This window comes from Theropithecus gelada, chromosome 9 (assembly GCF_003255815.1).
Source record: "Theropithecus gelada isolate Dixy chromosome 9, Tgel_1.0, whole genome shotgun sequence".
In the NCBI taxonomy this organism is placed as follows: Eukaryota; Metazoa; Chordata; class Mammalia; order Primates; family Cercopithecidae; genus Theropithecus; species Theropithecus gelada.
The window spans coordinates 15288489-15310180 of record NC_037677.1 but is presented as its reverse complement, the minus strand read 5'-3'; the positions used below and the strand labels follow the sequence as shown (position 1 = coordinate 15310180).

Below are 21692 nucleotides of genomic sequence, written 5' to 3'. Positions count from 1 at the left end.
ATTCAGATCTGATCGCATCGCTATCCAGACAAAAATAAGACATATGAAAAGTACAAGATGCCTATATTGCACTTGAAACAACAGGTGATTTCTTGGTAAGTTTAAGATACATTACTGTAGATAACAGGATGTTTTCAATGGTTGCAATGAATCCAACAAACATAACGAGGGAAAACAAAGTCAAGGGGAAAAAATATATGCAATTTTCTTTCAAGACAGAGTTTCACTCTAGTTGCCCAGGCTGGAGTGCAATGGTGCGATCTCGGCTCACCGCAACCTCCGCCTCCCGGGTTTAAGTGATTCTCCTGCCTCAGCCTCCCGAGTAGCTGGGATTACAGGCATGCGCCACCAAGCCCGGCTAATTTTGTATTTTTAGTAGAGACGGGTTTTCTCCATGTTGGTCAGGCTGGTCTTGAATTCCTAACCTCGGGTGATCCGCCCACTTCAGCCTCCCAAAGTGCTGGGATTACAGGTGAGAATATATGCAATTTTCTAATGACATATTAATGTTTCCACCCAAAAGCCAAGCATTTTTGGTGGCATATTAAATTTATACCATTATGATTCTCACTCTGAAACTGACAATATAACCACTCTGATCAAAAATCCTCTACTCACTCACCTGAGAACAAGTGAGGAAATCTGAATAAGATTGTATACATTTTATATAAAGACTGTATATTAACGCTGTATAAATGTTAATGTGGTTGTGACAGAACAGGAACTTTTCTCAAAATCTTAACCATTGAAATGAATCTCTCTGTATCATTTCTCATAACTGCATGAGATTCTATAATTAGCCCAAATTTAAATTTTTTTTAAAACACAAAGAGTTAAACAAAATCCCAGGTACAAATTCTCAATGTCAAGGCCTGCCACAATTGAGACTTAGGGTACCTTCCTAACATTATTTCCCCTAATACTCTGCTTATCACCCAATGTTTAGCCCCTACAGCCACTGCCAGTGCCCTGTAGCCTGTCCACACAGACAGCTCCCTGAATATGCACCACAGTAGACAACCGTATGGCTCACCAGTGCTGCAACTACCGTTATCAGGAACCTTTGCCCCCCTCTCCACCCACTTCAGTGTGTCCTATACCCTAGAAGTCCTCCTCAAATGACAGCACCTCCTCCAACCCATCAGATTTGGTATTTGTGTCCTGGCAGCAAGTGTTTGGCAAACTCAGAGAGGGGTCTTTGAGGACAGTTTAGCGGAAAGACCGTTTCTAACATATGGCAGGATTAAGGAATGACAGCAAAGGGTATAGTGCCCTCTGCTCACATGAGGCAAGGGGAGCTGTGACATTCCCCAGAGGGCCACAGCTACACAAAAGCCACAGCCAGGAAGGCTGACTCCCTCTTTCCACTTCCGTCAATGCCCTGCTGCCACAGTCCTAGCATGGAAAAGGGGCAGAGGGCATAGAGCCTGGACAGTCAGTGTGAGAGGCTGGCCTCCTGGCACATGCAGCAGAGCAGATAGGTGTGGAGGATCAAAGGAAACGATCCAGCTCAGACGTACTAGTAAAATTCCTCTGCCTCTTTCTCCCACTGCACCTTGCTTCTCCTTTTTTTTTAAGAGACAAAGTCTTGCTCTGTCATCCAGGCTGGAGTGCAGTGCAAGATCACAGCTCACTGCAGCCTTGAACCACTGGGCTTAGTGCTCCTCCAGCCTCAGCTGCACCAGTAAGTGAGACTACAGGTAGACGCCACTACTCCCAGCTAATTAATTTTTTGTAAAAATAGGATTTCACAGTGTGGCCCAGGCTGATCACAAACTCCTGGCCTCAAAGTGAACTTCCCATCTCAGCCTCCAAAAGCCTTGAGATTACCAGCATGAACCACTGCGTTCAACCTGTTTCTACTTTTAATAGCATTGGCCAGTTATTCAGCAAGAGGACAAGTATTTACTCTCTTCATTTTTACAACCCATCCACTCTAGACACACACCCCAACAAAGTAGGAACAAAATGTTTTAAAGTTGTCTAAGATACATCAGTCAGAAACAAAACTACTTCCCAATTCATTTTTTAAATAGATGTATTCCAGTATTTTGTTTTTATTTTAAACTTTTATTTTAGCTGCAGGGATAAAGAGGCAGGTTTCTTTTTCTTTTCTTTTCTTTTCTTTTTTTTTTTTTTTGAGACAGAGTCTTGCTCTGTCACCAGCCTGGAGTGCAGTGGCGCGATCTCAGCTCACTGCAACCTCCGCCTCCCAGTTCAAGCTCTTCTCCTGCCTCAGCCGCCCAAGTAGCTGGGATTACAGGTGCCTGCCACCACACCTGGCTAATTTTTGTAATTTTAGTAGAGATGGGGTTTCACTGTGTTGGCCAGGCTGCTCTCAAACTCCTCATCTCAGGTGATCCACCCACCTCAGTCTCCCAAAGTGGTGGGGTTGCAGGTGTAAGCCACTGTGCCCAGTCCCTGTAAGTTTCTAATACAGGTAAATTTTGTGTCACAGGTTTGGTGTACACATTATTTCGCCACCCAAGTAATAAGCATAGTATCCAATAGTTGTTCTTTTTATTTATTTATTTTATCATGACCTCCTCCCTCTCCCTGTCTCCACGCTCATGTAGGCCCAGTGTGTGTTCAGGCACTCCTTTCCTTTCATCCCCAGGGTAGAACAGAGTGGTTACGGGGCATAAGAAATGGACATCAGAGGTGAAAAGCCTTTGACTTCTCTCTTCCCGCCTCCCAGGGGAGAGTGAAGGACCTGGCCCGAGGCAATGATGTAAATGACCAGCTACTTATCAAAACAGGCATTGGCTACTGAATCCTCTGCACAAAAACATAGTATCCTCAGGTCCTTTGCTAAGCCAGTACAGTTTAGGGGAAAAGTTAGTTGAGCCCCTGCCAGACACATCACAGCGTGATCTGGCCACCCAGAGAGCAAACGGAACCCAGTAGTTCCCAACAATGACTTTTTCTCTTTTATATATATATTTTGGTGTCCCTATTTTGCTATGGTTGAGATACCATCTGGCTACTTCAACCAATAAATATGTGATTAGCATCTAACCAGACATCATTATCCTAGTGATTTTAAAAACTAATAAATATGGGAGCAAGATGTTGAGAGTCCTTTACTGTAGAAAAAAAAAAAAAATCACTCTAAATTGAATCCCATTCTGCCCATTCATTCATTCATTTATTTGAGACAGGGTCTTGCTCTGTCTCCCAAATGGGAGTAGAGTGGTACAATCATAGCTCACTGCAGCCTTAACTCCTGGGCTCAAGCGATCCTCCCGTCACAGCCTCCCAAGGAACAGAGACTACAGGCACACACCACCATGCCCTCATAATTTTTCTTCTCTTTTTTTTTGAAACAGCATCTTACTCTGCCTCCCAGGCTGGACTGCAGTGGCACTATCATTGCTCACTGCATCCTCAAGCTCCTGAGCTCAGGGAAGCCTCCTGCCTCAGCATCCCATGTAGCTGGGACCACAGGTACCCCCCACCATGCCCAGCTAATTTTTTCATTTTCTGTAGAGACAGGGTCTCACACTATGTTGTCTAAGCTGGTCTTGAACTCCTGGCCTCAAGCTATCCTCCCGCCTCAGCCTACCAAAGTGCTGGTACAGGCATGAGTCATCATGCCCGACCTGGCTAATGTTTTTATTTTTTAAATTAATGGGTCTCGCTATATTACCAAGGCTGGTCTCAAACTCCTGGCCTCAAGCAGTCCTGCTGTCTTGGTCTCCCAAAGTGCTGGGATTACAAGGTGTGAGCCCCTACACCAGGCCTCTGACCATTCAAAAAGGAACAATTCCTCTAACAGATTGCTACTCCCTCCCCAGCAACTGGCTCAGGACAGGTAAAAGGCAAATGTTAGTAAGTGTCCAACAGGGACAGTTAGAAGAGCACTAAATACGATGAGAAGCCCAGATAAAAATAACCAAGGGTAATTACACAACTGGTACCAGAGACTTTCATTGCGAGAATATTATGGAATTATTTTTCTGGATTGTTTTTGTACTTTCAGAAACATATCTTAATGGGCAATGAGGAGATTGAAGCTGAGACTAGGGGAATGTAAGGTGGAAAGAAACTGAGAAAAAAAAAAAAAGAAGCAAGTTAGAGGGAGGATAGAGGGGCATATGAGCAGGCAAGAGTGAGCAATTTTACTTAAAATTTTTAAAAAATGCAAGGTGCTGTGGCTCACGCCTATAATCTCAGCACTTTGGGAGGCCGAGGAGGGCGGATCACCTGAGGTCGGGAGTTCGAGACCATCCTGACCAACATGGAGAAACCCTGTCTCTACTAAAAATACAAAAAGAATTAGCCAGGTGTGGTGGCACATGCCTGTAATCCCAGCTATTCAGGAGGCTGAGGCAGGAGAACAGCCTGAACCCGGGAGGCAGAGGTTGCGGTAAGCCGAGATCACGCCATTGCACCTCAGCCTGGGCAAGAAGAGCAAAACTCCGTCTCAGAAAAGAAAAAAACAAACAAAAATGTGTTTCTCTTACAGATAAACAAAAATGAATAAAACATGAGAAAATGAAACAAACTCCTGGGCTCAGGTGGATCATTTGAGCCCAGGAGTTTGAGACCTACCTAAGCAACATAGTGAGACCTCGTCTCTACAAAAAATACAAACATTAGCTAGGCACAGTGGCACGCATCTGTGGTTCTAGCTATTCTAGAAGATGAGGCAGGAGAATCGCTTGAGCCTGGGAGGTCATGGCTGCTGTGAGCCCATTTCATGCCACTGCACTCAAGCCTGGATGACACAGTGAGACTGTGTCACAAAAAAATAAAAATAAAAATGAGAGAGAGAGAAAACACAAAAAAGGGGGGGAGGCTTATGTTATTGTTATTTATAATATTGTTTTTCTTCATATATGTGCTGAGCAGGAGATGTGCTATCTTTCTATTTCCACATGGCCAACAGCCCCAGTTAGAATGTAGGACCCACAAGGGGATAGAACATATCTTTCTTCCTCACTCTCTCACCCTCAGTGCCCAAAACAGTGCCTAGAAAACTAAATACGGTTGATTCTAGTTTTACACAATAGTTATGTTATATAAAGTAACTGTAAACACTGAATGAGCAAATACTCAACCATTGTTCCTAGGAGAACTACAAGGTTAGGTAGAGCCTCTGATCACAACCCCGTTGTTCACCATTCAATACAGAGCCTTGCCTTAGGTGTGATCTGTATAAAGACATCTTACTTAATATATATTGTTGATTAAACTCACGGCCAACAGGACTATAACTCATACCTGAACAAAGCTTACCTAATACATATACTTTCTCTGGAAGGTGTATCATAGACTAACTGTGCTGAGGAATACTAGACAGCATTTTGGTATTATGCTTGGGCACTACTTTAACAGCAAAATCACCAGCAAAGAAGCACGAAAAAGATGGCGACAAATAGCCCATGAAAAGGACACTTTTTTACAATATGAAAACCAGAGCAAGAAGGCAGTTTCCCATTCTTCAACCTCAACTGGAAACATAGTCAAGTGACTCAAACTGTTTGCCATCCAACACACGTTCATGAATGAGCACAAAGGTGCCCTGAGTATTAATTCAGGAGTTACAAATAAATTTTAGCAAATAGCTAAAATCACAAATATGGACTTCACAAATCATGAGAATTTTAGGTAAATATTTACTAAATGAACGACTCTTATAAATCTTTAAAGGAACTATACCCTTCCCTCTGTCAGATTCCATTCCAGATACTGCTCTTGTGCTTTTTTCCCCCATAGGCAATCTTTTGACAGGAGTGTGCTGTTTCATTGCTCCTCTCCAGTACTCAACTAACATAGTTTTTGCTGTTGTTGTTGTTGCTGCTGTTGTTGTTGTTTCTTGTTGTTGTTGCTGTTTTGCCAAGAGTGCCATAAACGTCTTTCCCTTTATCAACCCGTATTTTTGAGCCCCATATCCCTAGGATTTCACAGTACACAACATAGACCTGCTCTCTGCCCTCGTGAAGTTTTCAGTGCCCTGGAGAAGGTAGACATGATCCAGCCCTTCAGTGTGATCCTGCTGCTTCTTAAGTACACAGCACTACAGGAACATCTAAGAAAGGCACTGTCTTTAAGAGCTTTAGCAAAGACTTCAAGTGAAAAAGAACAGCTAAATTTTACCTATGAACCTTTTGCATTCTTCTGCAGGCCACCTCTTATGGAAAGCCTCTGACCACGCCTCCACAAGCTCCTTTCACGGCTGCCAGATCGTATCATTGTGTTTGCCACATTGCCCTGCTAGGTTTTAGGACGTTCCTCCTCACTGGCAACACACCCCTAGACAACTCCATCATGCCATTCACTGTCATATCCATAGAGGCAAGGCCCTTAAAAGTATCTGAAACAAGTCTCAATCAATTTAGAAGTTTAGGCAGGGCACAGTGGCACATATCTGTAATCCCAACACTTCGGGAGGTCAATGCAGGTGGATCACCTGAGGTCAGGAGTTCGAGACCAGTCTGATCAACATGGTGCAACCCCGTCTCTACTAGAAATACAAAAATAAGCCAGGCGTGGTTGTGAGCACCTGTGACCCCAGCTACTTGGCAGGCTTATGTACAATAATCCTTTGAACCTGGGAGGCACAGGTGGCAGTGAGCCAAGATCGTGCCACTGCACTACGGCCTGGGAGACAGAGCAAGACTCCGTCTCAAAACATAAAAATAAAAATAAAAATAAAGTTTATTTTTGCCAAGGTTAAAGACATGCCCCAACACAGCCACAGGAGATCCTGAGAACAACTGCCCAAGGTGATTTGTTACAGCTTGATTTGATACATTTTAGAGGACAGAAGTTATGAGCACACATCAATCAATACATGTAAGGTGTACACTGGTTTAGTCTGGAAAGGCAGGACAATGAAGCAAGGGATTCCAGGTTATAGATTCAAAGATTTTTTGACTGTCAATTGGTTGAAAGAGTTAAGTTATTATCTAAAGATCTGGAATAAACAGAAAGGAGTGCCTGGTTAATATAAGGGGTTGTGGAGTCCAAGGTTCTTACTATGCAGATGAAACATCCAGGTAGCAGGCTTCAGGGAGAATAGATGGTAAATGATTTTTAATCAGACTTAAAAAGGTGCCAGACTCTTTACGAGAGAGATTTGTGAGGCCATTTCAAAATACACCAAAGAAATATATTTTGGGGTAAAATACTTTGATTTCTTTAAGGGCCAGCTACCTGGCATTTTGTTATATATTTTATCACTACCAAGAGACTATATGGTGGCTGTTTTAATGTTTTGGGTTTTTTTGGTTTTTTTGGTTTTTTTTTTTGAGACAAGGTTTTACTTTGTCACCCAGCCTGGAGAGCAGTGGCATGATCATAGATCATTGCATCCTTGAACTCCCAGGCTCACGTGATCCTCCTGCCTCAGCTTACCAATTTGCTGGGACTACGGGTGCACACCATGATGACTGGTTAATTTTCTTATTTTTGTAGAGACAGTGTCATGCTGTCCAGGCTGGTCTCAAAATTCTGGGCTCGAGCGATCCTCCCACCATGGCCTCCCAAAGTGTTGGGATTAGAGGCACGAGCCAGCCTGTTTTAATGTTAATGCTGGTCAGTAACACCTGAATTCCAAAGAGATGAGGGTATAAAAAGGTATATCCAATCCCCTTTCCCATCATGGCCTGAACTAGTTATCAGGTTTACTTTGGTATATCCCTGGCCAAGAATGGGTCCATTCAGTTGGTTAGGGGTCTCAGAATTTCATTTTTTGTTTGCAATCTATTTTGGTTTTGTTTCAGGGCAATGGTGGTGGTGCCTGGCCAGAAGAATGGGGCAGAAGGAAGAGAATAAATGAGCAGAGAAAACTGCAGGTGCAAAAGCCAGACACTGAAATTCAAGCAACACCAATCAGACGTAGATTTAATCTTTTCACATAGTCCCATATTTGTTGGAGGCTTTGTTCGCTTCTTTTTACTCTTTTTTTTTCTCTAAACTTCTCTTCTCGCTTCATTTCATTCATTTGATCTTCAATCACTGATACCCTTTCTTCCAATTGAATGCATGGGTTACTGAAGCTTGTGTATTTGTCACATAGTTCTCCTGCCATTGTTTTCAGCTCTATCAGGTCATTTAAGGACTTCTCTACATGGGTTATTCTAGTTAGCCATTCGTCCAATTTATATTCAAGGTTTTTAGCTCTACGTCTGATTGGTGTACCTGAAACTGATGGGAGAATGGAACCAAGTTGGAAAACACTCTGCAGGATATTATCCAGGACAACTTCCCCAACCTAGCAAGGCAGGCCAACATTCGAATTCAGGAAATACAGAGAACACAAAAAAGATACTCCTCGAGAAGACCAACTCCAAGACACATAATTGTCAGATTCACCAAAGGTGAAATGAAGGAAAAAATGTTAAGGGCAGCCAGAGAGAAAGGTCAGGTTACCCACACAGTTAAACACATCAGACTAACAGCGGATCTCTCGGAAGAAACTCTACAAGCTGGAAGAAAGTGGGGGCCAACATTCAACATTCTTAAAGAAAAGAATTTTCAACCCATAATTTCATATAAAGCCAAACTAAGTTTCATAAGTGAAGGAGAAATAAAATCCTTTACAGACAAGCAAATGTTTAGAGATTTTGTCACCACCAAGCCTGCCCTACAAGAGATCCTGAAGGAAGCACTAAACATGGAAAGGATCAATTAGTACCAGCCACTGAAAAAACATGCCAAAATGTAAAGACCATCGATGCTAGGAAGAAATTGCATCAACTAACGAGCAAAATAACCAGCTAACATCATAATGACAGGATCAAATTCACACACAACAATATTAACCTTTAATGTAAATGGGCTAAATGCTCCAATTAAAAGACACACACTGGCAAATTGGATAAAGAGTCAAGACCCATCTGTGTGCTGTATTTGGGAGACCCATCTCACGTGCAGAGACACACATAGGCTCAAAACAAAGGGATGGAGGAAGATCTACCAAGCAAATGGAAAACAAAAAAAAGGCAGGGGTTGCAATCCCAGTCTCTGATAAAACAGACTTTAAACCAACAAAGATGAAAAGAGACAAAAAAGGCTATTACATGATGGTAAAGGGATCAATTCATCAGGAAGAGCTAACTATCTTAAATATATATGCACCCAACACAGGAGCACCCAGATTCAAAAAGCAAGTCCTTAGAGACTTACAAAGAGACTTAGACTCCCATACAATAATAATGGGAGACTTTAACACTCCACTGTCAATATTAGACAGATCAAAAAGACAGAAAGTTAACAAAGATATCCAGGAATTGAACTCAGCTCTGCACCAAGCAGACCTAATACACATCTACAGAACTTTCCACCCCAAATCAACAGAATATACATTCTTCTCAGCACCACATCGCACTTATTCCAAAACGGACCACATAATTGGAAGTAAAGTACTCCTCAGCAAATGTAAAATAACAGAAATTACAACAAACTGTCTCTCAGACCACAGTGCAATCAAACTAGAACTCAGGAATAAGAAACTCACTCAAAACCGCTCAACTACATGGAAATTGAAAACCTGCTCCTGAATGACTACTGGGTACATAACGAAATGAAGGCAGAAATAAAGATGTTCTTTGAAACCAATGAGAACAAAGACATAACATACCAGAATCTCTGGGACACATTTAAAGCAGTGTGTAGAGGGACATTTATAGCACTAAATGCCCACAAGAGAAAGCTGGAAAGATCTAAAACTGACACCCTAACATCACAATTAAAAGAACGAGAGAAGCAAGAGCAAACACATTCAAAAGCTAGCAGAAGGCAAGAAATAACTAAGATCAGAGCAGAACTGAAGGAGATAGAGATATAAAAAACCCTTCAAAAAAATCAATGAATCCAGGAGTTGGTTTTTTGAAAAGATCAGCAAAATTGATACACCACTAGCAAGACTAATACAGAAGAAAAGAGAGAAGAATCAAATGGATGCAATAAAAAATGATAAAGGGGATATCACCACCAACCCCACAGAAATACAAACAACCATCAGAGAATACTATAAACACCTCTATGCAAATAAACTAGAAAACCTAGAAGAAATGGATAAATTCCTGGACACATACACTCTCCCAAGACTAAACCAGGAAGAAGTTGAATCCCTGAATAGACCAGTAACAGGCTCTGAAATTGAGGCAATAATTGATAGCCTACCAACTAGAAAAAGTGCAGGACTAGATGGACTCATAGCCGAATTCTACCAGAGATACAAGGAGGAGCTGGTACCATTCCTTCTGAAACTATTCTAATCAACAGAAAAAGAGGGAATCCTCCCTAACTCATTTTATGAGGGGAACATCATCCTGATACCAAAGCCTGGCAGAGACACAACAAAAGAAGAGAATTTTAGACCAATACCCTTGATGAACATCGATGCAAAAATCCTCAATAAAATACTGGAAAACTGAATCCAGCAGCACATCAAAAAGCCTATCCACCATGATCAAGCTGGCTTCATCCCTGGGATGCAAGGCTGGTTCAATATACACAAATCAATAAACGTAATCCAGCATATAAACAGAACCAAAGACAAAAACCACATGATTATCTCAATAGATGCAGAAAAGGCCTTTGACAAAATTCAACAGCCCTTCATGCTAAAAACTCTCAATAAATTTGGTATTGATGGGACATATCTCAAAATAATAAGAGCTATTTATGACAAACCCACAGCCAATATCGTACTGAATAGGCAAAAACTGGAAGCATTCCCTTTGAAAACAGGCACAAGACAGGGATGCCTTCTCTCACCACTCCTGTTCAACATAGTGTTGGAAGTTCTGGCCAGGGCAATCAGGCAGGAGAAAGAAATCAAGGGTATTCAGTTAGGAAAAGAAGAAGTCAAATTGCCCCTGTTTGCAGATGACGTGATTGTGTATTTAGAAAATCCCATTGTCTCAGCCAAAATCTCCTCAAGCTGATAAGCAACTTCAGCAAAGTCTCAGGATACAAAATCAATGCGCAAAAATCATAAGCATTCTGACATACAAATAACAGACAGAGAGTCAAATCATGAGTGAACCCCCATTCACAACAGCTTCAAATAGAATAAAATACCTAGGAATCCAACCTACAAGGGATGTGAAGGACCTCTTCAACGAGAACTACAAATCACTGCTCAACGAAATAAAAGAGGACACAAACAAATGGAAGAACATTCCAGGCTCATGGATAGGAAGAATCAATATCATGAAAATGGCCATACTACTCAAGGTAATTTATAGATTCAATGCCATCTCCATTAAGCTACCAATGACTTTCTTCACAGAATTGGAAAAAACTACTTTGAAGTTCATATGGAACCAAAAAAGAGCCCACATTGCCAAGACAATCCTAAGCCAAAAGAACAAACCTGGAGGCATCACGCTACCTGACTTCAAGGCTACAGTAACCAAAACAGCATGGTACTGGTACCAAAACAGAGATATAGACCAATGGAACAGAACAGAGCCCTCAGAAATAATACCACACATCTACAACCATCTGATCTTTGACAAACCTGACAAAAACAAGAAATGGGGAAAGGATTCCCTATTTAATAAATGGTGCTGGGAAAACTGGCTAGCCATATGTAGAAGGCTGAAACTGGATCCCTTCCTTACACCTTATACAAAAATTAATTCAGATGAACTTGACTTAAATGTTAGACCTAAAACCATAAAAACTCTAGATGAAAACCTAGGCAGTACCATTCAGGACACAGGCATGGGCAAAGACTTCATGTCTAAAACACCAAAAGCAATGGCAACAAAAGCCAAAATTGACAAATGGCATCTAATTAAACGAAAGAGCTTCTGCACAGCAAAAGAAACTATCATCAGAGTGAACAGGCAACCTACAGAACGGGAGAAAATTTTTGAAATCTACTCATCTGACAAAGGGCTAATATCCAGAACCTATAAAGAACTCAAACAAATTTACAAGAAAAAAACAAACAACCCCATCAAAAAGTGGGTGAAGGATATGAACAGTCACTTCTCAAAAGACATTTATGCAGCCAACAGACACATGAAAAAATGCTCATCATCACTGGCCATCAGAGAAATGCAAATCAAAACCACAATGAGATACCATCTCACACCAATTAGAATGGTGATCATTTAAAAAGTCAGGAAACAACAACTGCTGGAGAGGATGTGGAGAAATAGAACACTTTTACACTGTTGGTGGGATTGTAAACTAGTTCAACCATTGTGGAAGACAGTGTGGCGACTCCTCAAGGATCTAGAAGTAGAAATACCATTTGACCCAGCCATCCCATTACAGGGTATATACCCAAAGGATTATAAATCATGCTGCTATAAAGACACATGCACATGTGTGTTTACTGCGGCACTATTCACAATAGCAAAGACTTGGAACCAACCCAAATGCCCATCAGTGACAGACTGGATTAAGAAAATGTGGCACATATACACCATGGAATACTATGCAACCATAAAAAAGGATGAGTTCATGTCCTTTGTAGAGACATGGATGCAGCTGCAAGCCATCATTCTCAGCAAACTATCGCAAGAACAGAAAACTGAACACCGCATGTTCTCACTCACAGGTGGGAATTGAACAATGAGAACACTTGAACACAGGAAGGGGAACATCACACACCGGGGCCTGTAGTGGGGTGGGGGAAGGGGGGAGGGATAGCATTAGGAGATATACCTAATGTAAATGACGAGTTAATGGGTGCAGCACACCAACATAGCACATGTATACCTATGTAATAAACCTGCACGTTGTGCACATGTACCCTAGAACTTAAAGTATAATTTAAATAAATAAATAAATAAGAAATTTGGTATGGGTGTAGCACATGTGATTGGAAACAAAGTGATTGGAAGGTGATAAAGCAAGCAAGGTAGGCTGGGATGAGGCAACTCAGTGTCTTCCAAGTCAGAGACTGTCAAAAGTTGATGTGCACAGAAACCACCTAGGAATCTTGTTAAAGAACTTCAGTAGGTCTGGAGTGGGTAGGATCTGAAATTCTGCATTTCAGTGTCCTGGTGACATCAGTGCTGCTGGTCTGAGTGATCATCACCCTTTTGTGACTCTGAGTAGCAGGGCTATGTCATGCTATATACATGTAATTGCTGTATATATAAAATAAATATTTTATATATATACACACACACACATATTTAATTCAGCTGTGATTATTTTAAAATGTGAACTTCATACTGGCAGTCACAGATCTTCATCATTTCTCAGCTTGATTTATTCTATCCCTCCAGGCTTGGCCGTCTCCAAGTCATCCTCTACAAAGCACTCATGATACCTTTTCTAAACCACAAATCAGATGTCATAACTCAGAATCTTCGGTCTGCTTGGGCACAATACCATTAGAGTACCCTCTGTGAGCTGAACAACGTCTCTGCACCCTGACACTCAACTGGAACACTCACTGAAGAAGGCCACAGAGGCTTTCCGGTTCTCTCCCCGGGCCCTCTTCTCACCCACTCTCTTCTCTAAGGTCGGCTGGGCAGGCATTGCCATCTCTGAGAAGTTTAACAGGTTTCTACAGCCTAAGTGAAATCACGCTTGATTTCACTTGTTAGATCTGGTACTTTCTCATCTGTCCGCCTCATTAAATTTTGTGATTCTACCCCTAGTGTTTAGTCCAGCAAAGGACACTGAGAAAATGTTTGTTAAAGTGTTACTGTATAAATAAATTAAGAAAATGAATGATTTCCATCTACAGATACAGGACTTCCATCTATCTCTGTCCTTTTCACATTGATTGTCTCAAGTATTGAAAGGGCAATCTCTGTAGCAAAGAAACAATTACAGATGTTGGAAGGCCCCAGAGAACCAAAAAAAGGTCTTCTACCAGGAAAGGGACAAAGAATTGCTGCTTCAAATACTGGTGATAAACTCCCTGGTTGGAAACCCCATCCAGGTTTTACTTCCCTTTTTTTTTTTTTTAATTATTAATTTTGCACTATGGTCCTTCATGCAGTGCTGACTCCCTTATGAGAATATCTGAGTGGGAGTCAATCTAAATTAATTCTTCACATATAATTTTATGTGTGTATCTGCACAAAATTCCTCATATCACTTCCCCTTTACCAATTTAGTTCAACAATCATGTAATTAAATTTTAAAATTATAATTTCATCTAATAAGTAATTTGTCTTTCAAAAATTGACACTGACTATTGATTGCATTGAAGATATTCTCTAAATGCTCAATGCCCTCTCCTTTGACATTTGTCTTCTATTATTTTGTTAAGAATTTAAGTACAGCAGTAACTGTCAAGTTAACTTTCGATGAGCATTATTTCCCCTATTTCTTTATTATTATAACCTTTAATCCACAATACTATATAAAAGTGTAATCTTCTTCTCTTACCTGGGGACTAGCAATTTGCCAATTTCATTTGCCAGTTTTCTGTCACCTTAGGATGTGCGTTTGAAGCTCCTGCACTTTACGAGATTTTATAATTATCCCAGTGTATGTTGACCATCAACAATTACTTCACAGCAGCAGGCCTCTCTACAACTATGAGGTGTTAAACTTCCACTCTAATCTCCATACTTCATTTTTGTCAGAGATGGGCTTTACATCTTGCACATGAATTTTTTTTTTTTTTTTATGTTTTGTTTGAGACAGAGTCTAGCTCTGTCACCCAGGCTGGAGTGCAGTGGTGCAATCTGGGCTCACTGCAGCCTCAACCTCCCAGGCTGAAGGGATCCTCCCACCCCTGCCTCCTAAGCAGCTGGGACCACAGGCTCGCCACCACACTGGGATGCACATGAATCTTCATGGTACTAAAACCTTTTTTTTTTTTTTCTTTTTCTTTCTTTTTGCACCCTGACATCTAAATCTAAATCTCTTTTACTGGTGGAAGTGGGCCTCTCACAGACAGGCAGAGTGCCCTCTATGCACGGCTTGCTCATGGGCACTGCTTCCTGCGTCTTTGGGCTTCCTAACAGCGGGATGTACAGAGCGTCAAGGGTGTCGTCCGCCTGGAAGCCCAGCAGAGCTGTGGCCGGGGCTGTGGCCGCGCACTTTGGCTGGTGAAGCCACACTCACCCAGCGTCTTGCCAACATCCAAGAGCTGGTCATCCTTGCACAGCTGCTGAGGATGCCCTCGACGATGCATTTCAACTCAAACACCATGCTAGACACCTTGGTATCTGTGAAGATGGTGATGTAGTGGCGCTGGATCATGAGGAACATGCTATCTCTGTGGCCGCCTCTCCCTTCAGCACACATGCGCGGCCACGCTTCGCCAGGTTCCCAGCAGCCAGCACCCACAGCCCAGCATGCCACATGCATGGCCCCGTCCCTTGCCTGCCCCGCTAAAAGCTTTCTAAGGAAGTTTAAAAAGCCATTCTGTCAAAGACAAACATCTACAGTGGGGCACAATGGTTGAAGCCTGTAATCTCAGCACTTTGGGATGCTGAGGTGGGCAGATCATGTGATGTCAGGAGTTCTAGACCAGCCTGGCCAACATGGTGAAACCCTGTCTCCACTAAAAATACAAAAATTAGTTGGGCATGGTGGTGTGCGCCCATAGTCTCAGGGGTGGCTGAGGCAGAGGGCAGAAGAATCGTTTGAACCTGGAAGGCCAATAATCCCTCCAGAATGCTCCATTCTGATGAGGAGAGGACAAAGAATACACATGTGAGCATAGCCTATGCCATGAGGAGATCAGTGCTAGGAACGAAAACGAAGTAAAGGATCGGATGCTGCCGGAAGTTGAAAAGCTTTATTTTCTACAGGGGGAGTATGACAGAAGCACTTTAAAAACATTCAAATTGCTCATTATCCACTTCTCTGTCTTAACTGTTCCAGTTTCAAATTAATTCCTTACCACACAACCCTGTACACACTGGCGATTAATAAGGCCATTTGGCACCAACTGGTTGCTCCAAGGCGGCAATAAGACTTCATGGCTCTGAAACATATGGCTGCGTGTCTGTTTGTATTACCTTCAAAGTGCAGAGATCTTTCATAGCTAATCCAAACCATTCATTCTCCTCCTTAAGGAAAGAGTAATGTAAAAGTAAACATGCCCTGATCATTTATAATAAGCCAATTAAGTCTGTAATCACTAACATTTGTTGAGCATTTACTATGGGTTATGTATATGCTAAGAACCTTAATGTCATAACTGATCAAATCCTCAGAACAAGGCCATAAAATAGGTTCTATTATTATTCCCATCTTACAGGTATGAAGACTTGGTGTTACAGAGATCAGATATCCTGGCAAAAGTTTTAATCCAACAGTAATTAGTAGAAATAAAACTCCAAGCCTCAGTAGTCAAGCCACCGGAAACATGCTCCTATCCAGTATGCATGAAATCCAGGAACACCAAGAACTGAAAGCAAGAGACTGGCTAATTTGCACCTTTCTCACCTACATCTACCATCAATGCCATCACACGGTAGGAGTGCAGTAAATGCACATAAGCTGAACTCAATCACACTGCAAGTCAGAGCTGGAAGAAAAGACACTGTTCTTTCGACAATGACTCATCTCATGCTTGGATCTTGTAATCGTTCTTCACAGGGAAAAAGAAAGACCATGAAAAAAAATTTTAAGAATGAAATAAGTTCCCTTTAGCTAAGATGAGCAAACAAATAAGGCTTTTAAATTCATCGCAATTTATTTTATTATTAGGGGATTTGTGAGAAGAAATGGGGAGTGGTACATTGACGGAAGGGCACATTACAGAGAGAGAGTGAGTGTGTGTGTACACAAAACAAAATGCTCGTGCTTCTTATCTATGTCAAGGACATTTATTTGGATTAACAGAGATGTGTTGGGTGCCCTTAATCTATACATTCACAAAGTATGTCACTAACATCTTTGCCTCCCCAAAGTTCTGGGAGTACAGGCATGAGTCACCATGCCCAGCCTGTCAATACAGTCTTGTATATTTTTACCAAAAGAGTCTTCTCAGTGAAATGTTTAGTCAATTTAAGATAATATACTTAGCACTCAGTACAGACTTTCTTTTTTTTTTTTTTTTCCCAAGACAGAGTCTTGCTCTGTTGCCCAGGCTGCAGTGCAGTGACGCGATCTCGGCTCACTGCAACCTCCGCCTCCAAGGTTCATGCCATTCTCCTGCCTCAGTCTCCCAAGTAACTGGGACCACAGGTCCCGGTCGACACACCCAGGTAATTTTTTTTTTTTTAAGGATGGGGTTTCACTGTGTTAGCCAGGATGCTCTCAATCTCCCGACCTCATGATCCGCCCACCTCGACTTCCCAAAGTGCTGGGATTACAGGCTTGAGCCACTGCTCCTGGCCTGGACTCTTTCTTACATACACCACTCCTATATTAACTTCAACAAAAAAGTGGAAAATCCACGGCAGTGCTTAAGACCTCCCCATCCGAAGGCCACACTTGTTTGTATACTCTTTGAGTTATATATGTGGTTCTAACACTTCACCAGTCATTAAAATGATGTGGGAATACTCGGTAAAATGCTGGTTCCAGGATCCCCAACAGAAATACTGAAAATCTGGCCTATGATGAAGCCAAAGAATTACTTTCACAAGCTCTTCAGGTCATTGTAACGTGCAGCCAAGACTGCTCTAGAAGAGAATTATTGCTCTAGAAGAGACAGCATTGCATATCAGCCCTAAGGGGCCTCATGAAAAACACAGATTCTGAATGAATAGGTCCGGATGGGGCCCAAGACTCTGTATTTCCATCAAGTCCCCAGATGATGGAGTCACTAGCCACACTGGCTATTTAGATTCAGCTCCTCAGTTACCCCTGCCTCATTTCAAGGGCTCTACAGCTTCATGGAGCTAGTGGTCACAGGATCATCCAAAAACACATCTCTCTAAAATTTTTTTAGTATTAAGCAATGTTATAGGACACTGAATTTAGCTAGAGAAAAGTATAATTAAATAACCATTAATTATATACTCTCAGTTCTATTAACTTTTAATCACTCAGAAAAGATCTGTGGGATTTCCACTACACTTCTAACTTTAATTTGAAAAAGTTATATAGAAATAATTGTTTTTCTGCTTATCAAATATAGGGCAAAATAATCTGCATTTTCTAACACCTCTGTGAATTTTTTCATGAAATATGTTTATGTTTGTCCCTCTTGAGAATGATAATACACGCACATGACTCCCCAAGGAAGTAAACAAATTTACAGAAGCATTTTTTTATTAAAGTGCTATCTTTAGAACTAGCTCACTGTGACAATTCAAATCCTATTGCAAATTTGTATACAAAACAGGAAATTTCAATAATAATCAAGGAAAACAATAATTCTCTATTTAGCATTTTAAGAAAACCAAACAAATGCTTGGCTGCTTTTTAATTGAGGAGATAAAGCACTTTAATATTGATAAAACATTTCTAGTATTTAAGTAGCACTTTTACAATTCTAAAGCCAAGAACTTTATCCATAACTCTACCAGTCTGTCAGACAACCAGGCAAACAGAATTCAACCCAGTGGTGGTTTCCTAGGCAACAAGCACAGATAGAACCACTGGGAAAAAAGAAAAAAAAAAAAAAATGAAAACAAGAAAAAGCATCGCAGCATTTCCAGTAGGCTTAAAAAATGCATTTTAATTGTCAAAATGTCACAGACAACAATATTGAAAATCATTTCCTTGGAAATGATTCAAAGCAGAATGCCATTTTCATTACAGCAAATGAGGTGTGGAAAAATAGAAAAATTAGATTCCCTTCCTTTGCTCTAAATTAAGTAGGGATGGTGATCAATCTTATTTGATATTACAAAATGTATCTACATTAGTACGGATTTCTAATACGCCTCCTTAGTCTTCTCTGCAAATATTACCATACATTGATTCAACATAAAAAGAAGAGTCATCCAGGACAACGGGCTAGCATAAGATGAAGCATGTGGCTGAAGATCATCTGCTGCAAAGACAGGCTCGTACCTGCTCATGTCTTAATTCACATGGTAAACCACACACTTCAAAACACAGACTCAAACAGAACAAGGCTGTTCATATTCACGCATGGCTCTAGTTTCCTCATCTATAACAAAAACGGCTTACCTTCTATCTTAAAAACTTTTCTGGCCCTACCAGCTTTTGATTTTTAGAAATAAAATACAGAAGGGCTGTTTTGTCTAGAAAGACTGCTTACAAAGTAAATACTATATTCTAAGGCATTTTAAAACTTTTTCTTTATAGGACCTAAATATTGACAGTTAACCTTTAGAAAATAATATTTGAAATGTCCTACTACATGGCTATTAAAATGTCTAAATCTTGCACCAGCTTTTGTAATCCTGATGGCATTTACTCTTATAACCTTGTCAGAAACATTTACTTGGATTAACAGAAATGTGTTGGGTGCCCTTAATCTACACTTTCAAACAATATGTCACTATCATCTTGTGAAATCATCTGTATTTTCTTCTGAAGAATCTTTTCAGTCAAATGCTTAGTCAATTTAGAAACTTAGGTCGAATTGATCAAGTAATTCAGTCAAAACTACCAATTCAGTAGCTGCAGGCAAATATCACTAAAGCGTTTTTCTGATAATTCACCTCTCAATGATTGGTAAATGAGGGAATGAATAGCAAAATGGAAATTCCAAGAAAGAAAATGTTTACCATTTTTTCTGTCTACCTTATATATTTACAAAGCAAGATTAATGTATTATAATTCATTTTTCCAAGCCAACCACCTGCCATTGAGCTTCATTAGATCAATGTTAATGCCTTAGTCAATCAGTTGCACCACTGGCGTGGCCTTGAGTATCTGGCTGCATTTGCGCATATTTCCCTTTGTGATACATACTTCTCCTCATTTAAAAGCTAGTATAATGCAAGACATGCAAGCTATAAAAGAATAAGTTGATAATGCAAAGCAAAGTAAATGCCAACAAATGGCGGCACATGCATACGTTACCTTATTCCAATGTCTTCAATCAATTCAAAAAAATGTGACCTGTGTGTGGCACAGGGGATCTCTACTCCTGGCTCATACTATTGCATGAAAGAGAATTATTAAATTTTCAGGACTTTTTGAGAGTTGATGGTTAAATAAAATTATTAAAAATTATAATACAGGCCAGGCACGGTGGCTTATGTCTGTAATCTCAGCATTTTGGGAGGCCAAGGCAGGCAGATCACCTGAGGTCAGGAGTTCCAGACCAGCCTGGCTAACATGGTAAAACCCCATTTCTACTAAAAATACAAAAATCAGCTGGGTGTGGTGGCAGGCATCTGTAATCCCAGCTACTCAGGAGGCTGAGGCAGGAGAATCACTTGAACCCGGGAGGTGGAGACTGCAGTGATCCGAGATAGTGCCATTGCACTCTAACCTGGGCAACAAAAGTGAAACTTGGTCTCAAAAAAGAAAGAGAGAGAGAGAGAGAAAGAGAGAAAGACAGAGAGAGAGAGAGAAAGAGAAAGAGAGAAAGAGAGGGAAGGGAAGGGGAAGGGGAAGGGAAGAAGGAAGGAAGGACAGGGAGAGAAAGAAAGAAAAGAAAAAAAATTATAGTACATAAACTTCCAACTAAATTATATTAAAACAAAGATAATACTCAAAACTATTCATGTTCTAATTATTTTACTATATTTTATTAGTATCTACACACATGATGCATCTTCTCCGTCTGTTACCATATTACTGTTTGCCACCATGCATCTCATCCCAACTCAACATTCAGTGACATCAACTTGGTAGCCTGAATCTGGACATGATACTCGTATTTACACCATGGAAATGGGAAAATGTGACAAAGCCAGGTTTCTGTGGTTTTCAGAGAGCTGGATGTTAACATTTCCCAACACAGCGGTGAATCTAGAGAACCCACACAAATTCCCTACTCTCCGGTACTCACCAAAAATACAAGGCGCTACAGGATTATGTAGCAACTCTATGGAATCCGGAAATACCTACTGAAGAAACTATGACTTGACCAGACTCCTATGGCATAAGTAAGGTTAGACAGGAGAGCACCAAAGAGAGGTTTTACCAGGCAAAGGGAAAAGCAAGTGCCTAGAGTTAAGCAGGAAGAAGCCTCATCCAAGAAATTCAGAGGCCCTGCGTGCTAGTCATGAGGTAGAAGAGGTAAGGCTGCAAAGACACAGAACAATTCTTATACACTTGAACAAAACATACCAGTATTCTTAACTGTACTGGGAAGCTACTGAAGGTTTGTAAGCATGGGGTTAGAAGGAAGAGAGATGTGAATTATTAAACGATCACGCTTGACTAAACTGGAGAATGGATCAAAAGACTGCCCAAGAAAAGATGTAGAAAAAGTGACCAGAAAGCAGGTCCAGTGCCTCCAAACTTTCCTGATAACATAGCCCTGTTAGGAAAATCTTTCTGAGCATGCAGCTTATAGGACTTTTATTTAATGATCATTTAAATGCTCAATTCCACTAATATAAATATTATTAAACATATACAAGAAATAGGAAATTTTACAATGTGTGATAATAAAATACGAATATGTTAAGTCCTGATACTCTTTTTTAAATAATTGTTGTTCCCCTAATCCCCATGTTGATCAAAGGTCCCCATATTCGTTTTCCATGCCTCAATGGTTCCGCATCACACTTCACAGATCACTGATGAAGCCAGCTTTGGGAGATGAAATGTTGGATGCACAGGTAACAGGATTGATAAGGTCTGCAGAGCTGGAGCCGATTCCACTGTCAGGGAAGACCAAGCTCAGACATTCCACACTAAGAAAAACCTCTTCAAAACTTAGCACCATGACTGTGACCAAGTTCCAGCCCCTG

At 40.9% G+C, this 21692-nt stretch overlaps 1 protein-coding gene and 1 pseudogene across 11 annotated transcripts in view; both read right to left on the bottom strand.

The window, feature by feature from the left end:
• Positions 1–21692, bottom strand: part of PARD3 (par-3 family cell polarity regulator) — a 720507-nt gene that overhangs the window by 370331 nt on the left and 328484 nt on the right. The window lies entirely within an intron of this gene.
• On the bottom strand, positions 14833–15255 carry LOC112631687 (annotated as a pseudogene).